Source organism: Pongo abelii, chromosome 8 (assembly GCF_028885655.2).
Source record: "Pongo abelii isolate AG06213 chromosome 8, NHGRI_mPonAbe1-v2.0_pri, whole genome shotgun sequence".
NCBI lineage: Eukaryota > Metazoa > Chordata > Mammalia > Primates > Hominidae > Pongo > Pongo abelii.
Window position 1 is genome coordinate 122,038,452 of NC_071993.2, and position 14,978 is coordinate 122,053,429.

General features: G+C 39.8%; 1 protein-coding gene across 2 annotated transcripts in view; it reads left to right on the plus strand.

Moving 5' to 3' along the window:
- TRUB1 (TruB pseudouridine synthase family member 1) overlaps nucleotides 1-14,117 on the plus strand; it is a 57,523-nt gene extending 43,406 nt beyond the window's left edge. The window contains exons 8-10 of one of the 2 annotated variants that reach the window (XR_008510191.2): nucleotides 12,963-13,055; nucleotides 13,242-13,341; nucleotides 13,994-14,117. The gene's annotated coding sequence lies outside the window, so the exon portion shown is untranslated. The remainder of the gene's footprint in view (nucleotides 1-12,962; nucleotides 13,056-13,241; nucleotides 13,342-13,993) is intronic. The other variant, XR_008510190.2, reaches the window with a different exon arrangement.
- The last annotated feature ends 861 nt before the right edge of the window (nucleotides 14,118-14,978 follow it).

Sequence of the window (14,978 nt, forward strand, 5' to 3'; positions counted from 1 at the left end):
TTTATGGGAGTGTGTGTGCTTGGGTAGAGAGTGTCCTTCCAGAGAGATTTTGGGATTGTTTCTGCTGGGCACACCAGAGATATCGCTGTTCCAAAATCATCGTAAATGATCATTGCAGAGATGTTTTATTATTGTTGTGTTGTGTTTTGTTTAATTTAAAGCCCAAGTGAAAGAAAAGCTTCCTTGTTTTTGCCCTGTGTTTGTGGTAAATTGCATTGTAGTCTACCATTTTATTAAATGTATAGTCCTTTAAGGGTACTAGTTTTATGCCTATGTTTGCGGGTGTCACAGTTCCAAAACCTACCTCTCAAGATCCACACTTCATTTCCATCCCCACTTAAAATGCAAACCCTTTGGTTACAGAGAGGAGTAAATCTTGCCTCCCTCCCCCACTACCTGGATTGCTGGAGCATCAACAAGTGTGTTTACCACTCCGGTTTTCAGATCGTTCTTTATTTTGGACCTTGGTGAATTTCCTTAGTATAAGTTCAATTATTTTTTAAAGGAATTTTTAAAAGGTCACATTTATATGCAACAAAATTCACCATTTTAGGTGTATAGTTCAGTGAGCCAGCTTGAGGTTTAACTTGCTCTTTTTCTAGTTTTAAAGTAGAGGCTTAGGTCACTTTTCAAACTTAAGCATTTAATCTTATCAGTTTTTCTTTGAGCACTGCTTTAGCTGCATCTCATAAGTTATAATAAGTTGTGATTCAATTTAAAATAATTTCCATTGTGATATTTCACTTTACCAATGACTTAGAAGTATATCATTTACTTTCTGAATATTAGAGGATTTTCTATATAAAATTCTGTAGTTGATGTCTTGTTTAATTTCATTGTGGTGAAAGAATATAAAATACATGAACATAAAATGTGTGATTTCCATTCTTATAAATTTATTAAGACTTGTTTAGTGACTCAGAAATGGTCTACCTTGGAATTTGTTCCATGTACATTGGTTAAGAATGTGCTTTCATGGTTGTTGGGTGGATCATTCTGTAAATATCAATTAGGTCAAGCTTGTTGCTTGTGTTATTCAGGTCTTCCATAGCCTTAATGGGGTTTGTTTTGCTTTGTTTTGTTTTCTGTTTTTGGTCTACTTTGCCTGTCAGTTACAGTGAGAGGAGACCTGCAATCTCCAATTATAATGTTGGACTTGTCTGTTTCTTCTTTCAGTTCTTTTTTTTTTTTTTTTTCCTGAGAGGGAGGCTCACTCTGTTCCCCAGGCTGGAATGCAGTGGCGTGATCTTGGCTCACTGCAACCTCCACCTCCTGGGTTCAAGCAATTCTCCTGCCTCAGCCTCCCAAGTAGCTGAGGTTACAGGTGCCAGCCACCACGTCCAGCTAATTTTTGTATTTTAGTAGAGACGGAGTTTCATCATGTTTGCCAGGCTGGTATCGAACTCCTGACCTCAAGTGATCTGCCTGCCTCAGCCTCCCAAAATGCTAGGATTACAGGCGTGAGCCATCGCACCCAGCCCTTCTTTCAGCTCTATCACCTCTTTTTGCTATATTTGTATGAGAGCTTTATTATTAGGGGCATATACATTTAAAATTGTTATGTCTTATTGATAGATTGATCTGTCATTATGAATGTCTGTATTCATTCCTGATGGTATTTCTTTTTCTAAATATTTTTCTGGATGTGTCTGCTGATAATCTCAACCTTTTTGTTGGCGTGTTTAGACCATTTACATTTAATGTAATTATAGACATGGTTTGATTTGCTGTACCATCTTTTCATTTGTTTTATATGTGAGCCATCTTTTCATTGTTCTTTTTTCATCTTTGACCATTTTCTTTAGTACTGAATACTTTTTTTGTATTTCATTATATCTATTGGCTTTTTAGTTATACCTCATAAAATTTTTTTCTGTTTTCTGTAGGATTTATAATATACATCTTTAACTTATAACAGATTACCTTCAAATAGTATTTTACCACCTCATGTGTAATGTAGAAACCTTACAAGTGTGTATTTTCATTTCTGTCTCCTAATTTTTATGCTATTGTTTTTATACATATGATTTTATATGTTAGAAACCCTATAATACATTGGGTTTGTTGTTGTTTGTTTTTACCTTATTGCTGTTGGCTGGGGTCAGCAAACATTTTCTATAAAGGGCTAGATAGTACAGGCATACCTTGGAGATACTGTGGGTTTGGTTCCAGACCACCGCAATAATACAAATATGGAAGAAGTGGATATCACAATAAAGTGAGTCACACAAGTCTTTTGGCTTCCCAGTGCATATAAAAGTTTTGCTTATACTACACTGTAGTCTGTTAAGCGTGCAATAGTGTTGTGTCTAAAAAAATACATGTACCTTAATTTTAAAATGGTTTATTACTAAAAAATGCTAACAATCATTTGAGCATTCAGTGAGTCATAATATTTTTGCTGGTGGAAGGTCTTTTCTTATTGATGACGGATCGGGGGTCAGGTGCTGAAGCTTAGGGTGGCTGTGGCAGTTTCTTAAAACAACAGTGAAGATTGCAACATCAGTTGACTCTTCCTTTCATGAAAGATTTCTCTGTAGTGCGTGATGCTTTTTGACAGCATTTTATGCACAATAGAACTTCTTTGAAAATTGGAGTCAATCCTCTCAAACCCTGCTCTGCTTTAACAACCTAAGTTTATATAATATTCTAAGTCCATTGTTGTCATTTCAACAATTTTCACAGTGTCTTCACCAGGAGTAGATTCCATCTCAGGAAATGAGATGGAATCTTTGCTCATCCATAAGAAGAAATTCCTCATCTGTTCAAGTTTTATCATGAGATTGCAGCAATACAGCCATGTCTTCAGGCCTCACTTCACTTTTAATTCTAGTTCTCTTGCTATTTCTACCACATCTATGGTTCCTTCCTCCATTGAAGTCTTGAACCTCTCCAAGTCATCCGTGAGGGTTGGAATCGACTTCTTCCAAATTCCTGTTAATATTTATATTTTGACCTCCCATGAATCATGAATGTTCTTAATGGCACCTAGAATGGTGAATCCTTTCCAGAAGGTTTTCAATTTACTTAGTCCAGATCCATCCATCCAGAAGACTCACTTTCAATGCCAGTTATAGCCTTTTGAAATGTATTTCTTCAATAATAAGGCTTGAAAGTTGAAATTACTCCTTGGTCCATTTTCTGCAAAATAGATGTTGTGTTAGCAGACATGAAGGCAACATTAATCTTTTTGTACATGTCCATCAGAGCTCTTGGGTGACCAGGTATATTGCCAGTGAGCAGTAATACTTTGAAAGGAATTATTTTTCTTAGCAGTAGGTCTCAACAATGGGCTTAAAATATTTGGTCCACCGTTCTGTAAACAGATGTGCTGCCATCTAAACTTTGTGGTTTCATTTATAGAGCACAGGCAGAGTAGATGTAGCATAATTACTAAGGGACTTAGGATTTTCAGAATGGTAAATGAACACTGGCATCAATTTAAATCACTAGCTGTATTAGCCCCCAACAAGAGAGTCAGCCTATTTTTTGAAGCTTTGAAGCCAGGCATCGACTTCTCTTCCCTGGCTACAAAAGTCCTAGATGGCATCTTCTTTCAATATAAGGCTGTTTCATCTACATTGAAAATCTGTTGCTTAGTGTAGCCACCTTCATCAATGATACTATCTAGATCTCTTGGCTAACTTGTGCAGCTTCTACATCAGCATTTGCTCCTTCACTTTGTATTCTTATGTAATGGAGTGGCATCTTTCCTTGTACCTCATGAACCAACCTCTGCTAGATTCCAACTTTTCTTCTGTAGTTTCCTCAACTCTCTCAGCCTTCATAGAATTGAGGATAGTTAGGGACTTGCTTTGGATTAGACTTTGGCTTCAGGGAATGTTGTGGCTGGTTTAATCTTCTATCCAGACCACTAAAACTTTATCCATATCAGCAATAAGGCTGTTTTGCTTTCTTATTATTTGTGTGTTCACGGGAGTAGCACTTTTAATTTGCTTAAAGATATATTTCTTTGCATTCAAAACTTGCTGACTGGTGCAAGAGGCCTAGCTTTCAGACTGTCTTGGCTTTTGACATGCCTTCCTCACTAAGCTTAATCATTTCTAACTTTTGATTTAAAATGAGAGATGTAGGCCAGGCACAGTGGCATATGCCTGTAATTCCAACACATTAAGAGGCCAAGGCAGGAGGATTGCTTGAACCCAGGAGGTGGAGGTTGTAGAGATCACATCACTGCACTCCGTCCTGGATGACAGAGCAAGACCCTTTCTCAAAATAAAATGAGAGGTGCACTTCTTTTTGTTTGAGCACATAGAAGCCATAGTATGGTTATTAATTGACCTAATTTCAATACTGTTGTGTCTCAGAGAATAGGGAGGCCTGAGGAGAGGGAGAGAGGTGGGGGAATGGCTGGTCAGTGGAGCAGTCAGAACACACGTAACACTAATAAATTGTTTGCTGTCTTACATGGGTGTGGTTTGTGATGCCCCCAAACAATTACAATAGTTACAGCAAATATCACTGATCACAGATCACCATAACAGATATAATAATCATGGAAAAGTTTGAAATATTTTGAGAATTAGCAAAGTGTGACACAGAGAAACAAAGTAAGCACATGCTGTTGGAAAAAAATTGGTATTGATAGACTTGCTCCACGTAAGTTTGCCATACGCCTTCAATTTATAAAAAACACAATATCTAGGAAGTTCAATAAAGTGAAGTGCAATAAGATGAGGTATGCCTGTAAATATTTTAGGCTTTCCAGACCATAGGGTTTCTGTTGCAACTGCTCACCTCTGCCATTATAGCATGAAAGCAGCTATAGAAAATACACATATATGAGGCCTGTAATCCCAACACTTTGGGAGCCCGAGGTGGATGGATCCCTTGAGGTCAGGAATTCGAGACCAGCTTGGCCAACATGGCAAAACCCTGTCTCTACTAAAAATACAAAAATTAGCCAGGACTATGCATGCCTGTAGTCCCAGCTACTTGGGAGGCTGAGGCAGGAGAATCTCTTGAACCCGGGAAGGGGAGGTTAGAGTGAGCTGAGATTGTGCCACTGTACTCCAGCCTGGGCAACAGAGTGAGACTGTCTCAAAAAAAAAGGAAAAGAAAATACACATAAATGAATGTGTGTGGCTGTGTACCAATATAACTATATTTATCCTCATGCTCTAGCTTGCTAACCCTTGCTTTACACTGTCAGTTACCTTCTAAAGAGATTAAAAATCATAACAATATCTGTTACATTTATTCACATCCTGGTGCCCTTTATTCTTTATGTAGAATCAGATTTCATTCTGGTATCATATTTCTTCTTTCTAAATAATTTCCTTTAATATTTTTTATAGCACAGGTCTAATAGCAATGAATTATACAATTCATTGCTATTAGACCTGTGCTATAAAATAGCAATGAATTATGTCAGTTTTTATTTGTCTGAAAAAGTGTTTTGTTTTTGAAATATACTTTTGCTGGGTATATAAATCCATGTTGGATAACTTCTTTTTTCTTCAGCACTTTAATGAAGTCACTCAGTTATCTTCAGGCTTGTATAGTTTCTCTGGCTGCCTTCAAGATTTTTTCATTGTCTTTAATTTTTAGCAGTTTGATGTCTAGAAGTGATTTTCTTTGTATTTATCCTTTTGGGGGCCTCCTAATTTCTTTGATCCTTTTTTTCTTTTTTTTAAAATCAGTTTTGATCTGTCTCCTCAAGTGGGTTGAAAAAAAAGAAAAAAAAATCATAGTTTAAAAAACTAATTTTGGAATATTTTCAGCCATCGTTTCTTCAAATATTTATCCTACTCCATGCTCCCCTCCTCCCCTTTCCTTCTGGCACTCAAATTACAGATATATTTAACCATTTTATTTGTTCACAGCACTTGGATGCTCTGCTTTCTTATTTTTTGTCTTTCATTTTGGATAATTTCTATTGACTTATCTTCAAGTTCACTGATTCTTTTCTCAGCCATGTCTAGTGTGCTCAACACCTGTTGAAGAAATTCTTTGTCTTTAATATCATGTTTTTTATTTCTAGCATTTTCATGTAACTCTTTGTTCTCGTTTCCATCTCTCTACTCACTTTTTTTTTTTTTTTTTTTGAGACAGAGTCTCGCTCTGTCACCCAGGCTGGAGTGTAGTGGCGCGATCTCAGCTCACTGCAACTTCCGCCCCCTGGGTTCAAGCGATTCTCCTGCCTCATCCTCCCGACTAGTTGGGATTACAGGTGCCTACCACCATAGCTGGCTAAGTTTTGTATTTTTTTTAGTGGAAACAGGGTTTCACCATGTTGGCCAGGCTGGTCTTGAACTCCTGACCTCAGGTGATCTGCCTGCCTCGGCCTCCCCAAGTGCAGGGATTACTGGCATGAGCCACTGCACCCAGCTCTGCTGACATTTTTTATCTTTTGATGCATTTTGTCTACCTTTTCCATGAAATCCTTTAACATAGTAGTCATAGTTACTTTCAATTCCTTGTCTGACAGTTCTGACATTCAAGTCTAGGTCTGTTAATAGCTTTGTGAGTCTGTTAACAGCTTTTTTTTTCATTCTTGTCTGTGTGTTTTGTATATCTTGATTGTATGCCAAATATTGTCTGTAAAATAAACTTAGATAAGTCATACTTCTATCCAGAAATAGGCACATTTTTTTGTGTGCAGTCATTAGTGTGGAGGGAGGTTGGGGCAGTCTAGTCAGTGGCTGAACTAGGCTTGGATTTGTTGATGCTATACTTACAGTGCACCAGACTTCCAGTCGCTGCAGGAGTGGGCTGCTGCTGCTTTGTGCTTCTTGTGAGGCCTTAACTGCAGAAGGGTTTTTCCTTAGTGTTTCCCTCCATGCTGAGATTTCGGCAAGTCTTCATATCTGTGCCACAGAAGGAATCCGACCCATGCTCTTTTTGGCCTCCCCTAGTGATCGTCTGTTGCTTGTTACAGCTCGTCATGGAGTAAGAGGGTGTTTTTTAGTTTTCATCCTCCAGCCTTGGTCTTGGGCCCTGAGCAGAGCCTAGACTCCAGGGGTAGATGGAATCCAGTGATTTCTCAGTAATTCAGCCCCTTTCCCAGTAGTGGCGGATCTCTGCTTTGTATCAGTGCAAGATCATGGGCTGAGCTCATTTTCTGCCCTTCCTCGAGTGGCAGACAGCTGTTGCTTTCACCCTTCTACCAAAGGCAGTGCATCTTTTCTTGGGCCTCTCCCCAGCCAAGTTATGACTTTCACGTAAGAGAAGGGCTAATGTATCAGGGAATTCTTTGACTTTGTGCCACATACAGAGTCTCTCAGTTCTCCTGTCCTGCCCCAATCTTTTTTGTGAGCACCTAGTAGAGACCCTTGGAGAAGAGCAACAAAGCGAGTATGGACTTCTCTTGTGTCTGTTGATTGCTTTGTTTCTCAACTGCTACTCTTGGACTTTAAGAATTCATTACCATTTCAGCTGTTTTTCAGCTGTTTTCTTTTTTTTCGTTCTTTCTTTTTTTTTTTTTTAGATGGAGTCTTGCTCTGTTGCCCAGGCTGGAGTGCAGTGGCGTGATCTTGGCTCGCTGCAACCTCTGTCTCCTAGGTTCAAGTGATTCTCCTGCCTCAGCCTCCCAAGTAGCTGGGATTACAGGCACCCGCCACCACGCCTGGCTAATTTTTGTATTTTTAGTAGAGATGATTTAATAAATCAGCATTCATGTATTCAGGTGCTCTGAATTATCTGACTTTTAAATTCTTTACTTTATAAATGAGAAAATTGGGGCATGGAAAAGTAAACTCTCCTAACCCCCAAATTATTACATTATTAAGGACAGGACTTAGAGGCCAGATATCTTAAGTCATTAATATTCTTTGGCTCACAGAATTGGCAATATAACCTAAAGGCAATAACTAGGTGATTTTCTTTTATATCAATTAAATATGTCAGTTTTCAAATATTCACAAGTACCTACTGTGCAGGGAAAGAACATGACATACAAAAGATGTAGTCCAGGCCTTTAAGAAACTTTCATTTAGTGGGAACTCAAGAAGTGTACATATAAGGAGGGAAGTAGCAGTATGGTACAAGATAATACATACATATCAGTGAATGATATTGCCAAAAAGTGCTACTGATAGAGCAATAATTCATTTCTGCAAACATCTGCTGATCTCCTACTGAAAACAGAGGAGGGAGAACAGGACGCCTGGTGGTCAGGATAGAAGAGAAAGACCTTGAGTTGAGCCTTGAACAGTATTTAATATTCAAAGGGTTAAGAGAGGAGAGCAATTGAGGAGGGGAGAATAGTTCCAGCACAAATGATGGTGTACAAGATGAACACAGTCAGTAAAGAGCAGACTGGTCTGGATGGAGAGGAGGATTTGCATCATTTGGGATTACGTCATTTAGACCCTTGAAAGCCAGGATTGAGTAAAGCTGCAGTGAAGTGACTGGCTCGTATGGAAGCTTTATTTTAAGAAGATTAATCTGGTAGTGACATGTGCCAAAAACTGAATAGGTAGAAATGAGATGCAGAGAGCCCAGTTAGAACTGAGTTTGGTGCAGTAATGCAGGATTGAGGCAATAAACACCAAACTACAGTATCACCAGATAATGGATGTTTGAACGGACGGTTTAAAGGAAAATTGATGGTATTTGCTAATTTATTAGATAATCCAGGGCCATGGAATGAGAGGGGAAAATGACGAACCATAGTCATCAAATGGTTTTTCTTAATGAATCTGAATTTTGGCGTAAGAGCAGCATTTTCTTAGGCCTTGCCTAGTTGGTACAGTTGACTATGATAATGACGCCTACCATGCTTGTTCCTCTTTTAACAGCTGTGAGTCCCCCACCAGCCAGACAATGAGCCTCTTGAAAAGGACAATGCCTTTTCACTTCTCTCCAAGTGCTTGGCAAATAGGAGGCCTTTTGAAGTTACTCTATGGTTAGGGGTTCCCAGTTAGTATTTGAAATATTAAGTCCTGCCCGTGGTTGACAGCATGGCCTCTCGTGTTGTAGATTTTCCTGGCCCTACTGCTCATCATCAGCTATTAACATTAGGCAAGTTAATGAACTTTTCTAAGCCCCAGTCTATTCATTTATAAAGTGGGATTGTTAATAATATCTACTTCATACAATTATGAAGCCTGAGTTAGGTCATTCAGATAGTGTTTAGTCTGATTCTTCGAACCTAGTAAACAGTCACTAAACAGAAGCAAATGCCACATGCCTGATTTATATCCAAGGGGAGAAAGGTAAATCCGGAATTTTCATGATTTATGGATTCAAATTATACATTTCAAAGATGCTTTATAAGCTGTTGTTTTGGTAAGAAGAATTGAGCTGAAACAAAGGATTTTCTGACAGCAGTGATTATTAAATGGTGAAATAGGCTATTGATGTCTTTAGAGGATATAGATGTTCATCTTTTGCATATAAATGCACAAAAATTCACTAAGTAGATATGACTATCTACACAGAGAGAGAGAGAGCATTAAAGTTAGTAAACATCCCCCTCGCTTTTTTTTTGAGACAGGGTCTTAGTCTGTTGCCTCGGCTGGAGTGCAGTGGTGCAATCGTGGCTCACTGCAGTCTCAACATCCTGGGCTCAAGCGATCCTCTCACTCAGCCTCCTGAGTAGCTGAGGTGTGCACCACCACACCCAGCTAATTAAAAAATTTTTTTTTGTAAAGGTGAGGTTTCATCATGTTGCCCAGGCTGGTCTCAAACTCCTGAGCTCAGCAGTCTGGTCACTTCAGCCTCCAAAAATGCTGGGATTACAGGCGTGAGCCACCACGCCTGGCCAGTAAACCCCATTCATTTACATCATCTTATTTGTCCCTCCAACAATCCTGCAAAGTAGGTAGGTTCTGTCTTTATTTGTTATTTAGGTGAAGAACTTGATGTGGCGTTGAGGAATAGGTGTTTTGCCAAGAGTCATGCAGCTGGAGTGGCAGAGTTGTATACTCTTCTGATTCCACGAATCCTGTTTACAGCACATCTGGAGAAAAGCGCTCTGAGGCACAGACATTTAGTGGGAGGGATGAGACACAGGCTGCAATGCCTAAAGATAATCGGGAATAAAAGCAGAAAACAAGATGTTTGTTTCTGTTAAAATGAGACAGAAAATAAGGCGTTTGTGGTTTGGGATTGAGCACTTGGAGAAGTGGGGAGCGATTTGATTTGGGTGAGACTGCTTTTGGAATGCTGCATCGGGTTCTGGACTACTCATTACTAGGTTTATAGAAACTAGCTGGAGGAGGTTCAAAGAAAAGCTCCAAAATGATTAATGGGCTGACGGGATTGATTTATAAGAAATATTAAAAGATTTAAATGTGTATAGCTCAGCTAAGCGAAGATGAAAGAGAGACCAGCTAAATGTATACAAATATCTGAAACGTGCAAACTTTAAAAAGAGGGATTAATCATTTAACATGATACACGGGGGCACAATATGCAGTCATAGGATGAAAATTTCAGCTGAGTATCTAGAAGAATTCCCCGATAGTGAATCTGTTAAGGCTGTCTGTAGCATGGCCTTTCCCTGGAGAGGCAATAGAAATTTCAAGCCTTACAGTTTTAAAACTTTCTTGGGAACTAGGTATTAGATGATGTTAGGGAATTATTAATTTGGTCAGGTATGATAATGGTATTGTAGTTCTGTAAGAAAAATTTTATTTTTTAGAGTTACATACCCTGAAATATAAGCATAGAATATGATGTAAGAGATTTGCTTTAAAATACTACAGTAAGGAAAGAAAGGAGGGAGGAAGAAAAGGAAGGAAGTGGAAGAAAGGGAAAAAGAGGCAAAGAAGGAAGAGAAGGTAAGAGAAAGAAAAAGAATGAAGGAAGAAGTCTGGGCACTGTGGCTCATGCCTATAATCCCAGCATTTGGGAGGCCAAGTTGGGAGGATCACTTAAGCCCAGGAGTTCAAGGCTGCAGTGAGCTGTGATTCTGCCACTGCACTCCAGCCTGGGTGGCAGACTGAAACCCTGTCTCTAAAAAAAATAAGTTAAAAAGAAAGAAAAGGATAGATGAAGTGTGGCAAGATGTTGGTAATGTTGAACCTGAAGGAAGTTAATATGTGAGTACACGTTCCTCTTCAGTCTTCTCTATGTATGTTTGCCAACTTTCATAATAAAAAATTTAAATTATATTTTCCTGATCAAAACTTAGTAGCAATATTAATCCCTGGGCTTCATGACTAGAACAGCCTCATTACCACATGGGCAGAGTTCTGGCCGACCAGGGACAACAATGGTTCACCATCTTGCTCTGGTAATGTAGTCTGGGTTGAAGGGCCCCTTCTGAGGTTGTAGATAGAAATCCAGGAAACTTCTTAGAATTGCAGACCTCTCAGGGTACCTGCAGGAGGTGGGTCTACTAAGGTGAAAAAGCAGAGGGCAGAGGTCGTGATTAGCAGCTGACCCTCCCCTGCTTTTCTGTCCTTCATTCATGGACAAAAGTAGACATTGAATGGAGCTCTAAGTGTCTTTAGAATAGCAAAACGCTAGTTTTATTTTTCTTTTCTTTTTTTTTTTTTTGGGAAACAGAGTCTCCCTCTGTCGCCCAGGCTGGAGTGCAATGGCGCGATCTTGGCTCACTGAACTCCGCCTCCCAGATTCAAGTGACTCTCCTGCCTCAGCCTCCCGAGTAGCTGGGATTACAGGTGCCCACCACCATGCCCAGCTAATTTTCGTATTTTTAGTAGAGATGAGGTTTCACCATGTTGGCCAGGCTGGTCTCGAACTCCTGGCCTCAAGTGATCTGCCTGCCTTGGCCTCCCAAAGTCCTGGGATTACAGGTTTGAGCCACCACACCCAGCTTCAAAACCCTATTTTTCTTGAATGGAGAAACACTTTCCCCTTATTTATTGAGTTTGGGAAGCAAGAAGAGGGGTAATTCATTAAGTGAAAGTTCCCAAAAACCAGAAAACATTGATAAAGCGGAGGCTTTATTTTTTTAAGGAAGAATTTTTTAAACTGTCTTCTTTTGAGCCTCTTTAGGAAGACCTCACGTCCTTGCCTTGAATGTTGAGAGTGGGAAATTCAGGGAGGTTTTGGAATGCATGCCTTATGTCTGCTTTTTTGTTTGTTAGAGAAATATAAATATTTTATCTAGGTTTTGCTGATGGCAGTCAAGCATGAACACAACCCACTGTTTGAGGAACTGTAGTTTCTGCATTTCTCCAGAGTGCACATCTAGGCCAGCAAATGGCAGTAAGAGTGAGGTGGATTTAGCGCAGTGAAAGGATGAACTCCAGAACCATCGGCTCTGACTGAAAGTGAAGCAGCGGCCGCATTGTGGGAAAGCTGGCTGGAGTCTCTCTCATAAGCAGGCATTCTTTTTCTCCAGCCCGTCACTGTGTTGGTTCGGGCCCACAGTAAGCCTCCTGGCCTCTAGGCTGTAAGCCCCACCATCCTCCTCTGCCTCGCCTCCAGAGTGATTGTTCCGAAGCACGACTGGATGTCATTCCCCTTCCTGAACTCCTAGCATCTACAGGGACTCCATCCCTTGTGCCCCACACCATGCCTCACACATAGACATTCCTAATGAAGATTTGATTGAATTATTGTAACCTCAGTGCCTCCCACTCTTCTAGATGCCTCTCTGCCTGCCTTTGTACATTTATTTATTTATTTATTTATTATTTATGAGACAGAGTCTTACTGTATCACCCAGGCTGGAGTGCAGTGGCACCATCTCAGCCTGCTGCAACCTCTACCTCCCAGACTCAAGCAATCCTCCCACCTCAGCCTCCCGAGGAGCTGGGACCACAGGCACGTGCCACTATGCCCAGTTAATTTATTGTAATTTTTAAAGGATGGGGTTTCATCGTGTTGCCCAGGCTGGTCTTGAACTCCTGGACTTAGGCGATTCACCCGCCTCAGTCTCCCAAAGTGCTGGGATTACAGGCGTGAGCCACCATGCCCAGCCGCTAGCACTCATCTTAATCGTATATTTACTTATCTGTCTTTCCCGCCAGACTGCAGGCTCTTTGAGAGTAAATGCCATGTTTTCACCTTTATTTCCCCAGTTTGTGGCACATTCTAGGCACTCGCCATCATCAAATAAACCTCTGGAGCTGTGATATTACAAACGTGAAAAGATGATGAGCACTCAAGTTTCTGTGAGTAAACAAAGGCTTTCATTCAGCATATATTTATTGACTGCCCTGACTCTGGCCTGCCTTCCTGTCTATGGTTCAAGGAGAGCATAGTCCACAGAACCAGAGACCTGGCTACTCTGGAAGTTAGACTTAAGCCCACTCCGGTCCTTGAATGGGGAAACATTTCCCTTCATTCCTGTGTTTTAGGGACATAAAGATGAGTAATGCAGTGATACATGCTGGAAATGTTTATTCCACTACCCTAAGCTGCCTCTCAACTTGAACAATCCATGAAGGAAACAAGATGGTATATAACTTTTTCTAATTTGTGATGCCTTTGTTTATTTGTTTCTGGTTAAAAGAGGAAGTGGCATTGAATGGTTTGTTTGGTTTGGATTCTTCTTCAATAAGAAGCATCTTAATATAACTAGTCTGGAAATCTGTCCCATTTTCAAAAATTACAAGTTTCGATCATTGCTAAATTGTACAGATCGCAATCTGTCTGCTCTGCATACATTTGCATTTATAAAAGCAGAAGCAGACTTGCAGTCTTTCTAATGTAATCCCCTAAATGCATGAAGTATTAGATTGCTTCTCCCTATTGGTTCATGCATTGCTAAAGGCTTAAAAGGATCATTGATTTGAATTATTTAATGTGTACAGCAGGCTGAGCTTCCTTTCTTTTTTAAGAGAAGAACCTTCAGGGGCATTGCTTTAGTTTTTTAATGTTAAATCTCATTTTTCTTTGAAAATAAGAAGTTAAAGCTGTATTCACATAAGCTCCCAAAGTGCCAGATTTTCATTGTGTTTTTAAACCATCTAGGAAATGTTTGATTCTAATGAAACATTACTGCTGAAAATTGGGCTGAAATTGCTGGGCTGAAAATATTGTTATAACTTCACATGATTCCAATGTTGTATTATTTTTATTTTTATTTTATTTTTTTGACCTGATATAGATGAAGCGAAGAGACAAGGAGGAATCCAATGTGTAATAAAAAAAGGCAGCCTGAATTGTTGTTGCTGTTTTTGAAATTTAAGCTGGCTTTCAATTAGATTCAGTAAATGGTCCAGGACTATAAATGTTGAACATTTTTTACCGTGTAATTTAAATTTTAGTCTTATTTATTTATTTATTTATTTTTGATGGTTTACATTTTCCCCATGGAAAGCGGCTATGTCACGTCTGCACAATTCATGATGGTAACATCTCGGGGTTATTTTGGTTTGTGTTATGTTCAGAAAGCGGAATGCCAAAAATAAAGAGTGGTTTGTGATGTCTAGTATGTCTTCCTTTAACAAATCAAAGGCTCTTATTTAATCCACTTAATGAGACACTGCAGAAATTTAAAAAATGGAAGTCCCATCCACAGAACGCAGGTCCTATGATGTAAAAAGTTTAGGTGGGGGATTAATAGAGTGATCATATAATTTATGAGCTAAACCGGAGACACTTTTTTTTTGAGATCGAGTCTCACTGTTGCCCAGGCTGGAGTTCAGTGACGTGATCACAGCTCACTGCAACCTCCGCCTCCCGGGTTCAAGTGATTCTCATGCCTCAGCCTCCTGAGTAGCTGGGACTATAGGCGCCTGCCACCACGCCCAGCTAATTTTTGTATTTTTTTGTAGAGATGGGGTTTCACCATGTTGGCCAGGCTTGTCTCAAACTCCTGACCTCAGGTGATCCGCCCACCTCGACCTCCTAAAGTGCTGGGATTACAGGCGTAAGCCACCATGCCTGGCCCAGAGACACTTTTGAGAGTGAAGAGGAAGCATGAAAATAATTCACTGATCTACAACTGGGACCATCCAGGGCAAGCTAGATGCCATTACCACTAGCTAGAAAGCTTGCCAAGGTCTCATTTACCTTGGTATACAGCAAATTCTTCTTTGAATTCTGGAAATTCTGGTAAGTCATTGAGGTAGCTCTGTGCCAAGGAGCAA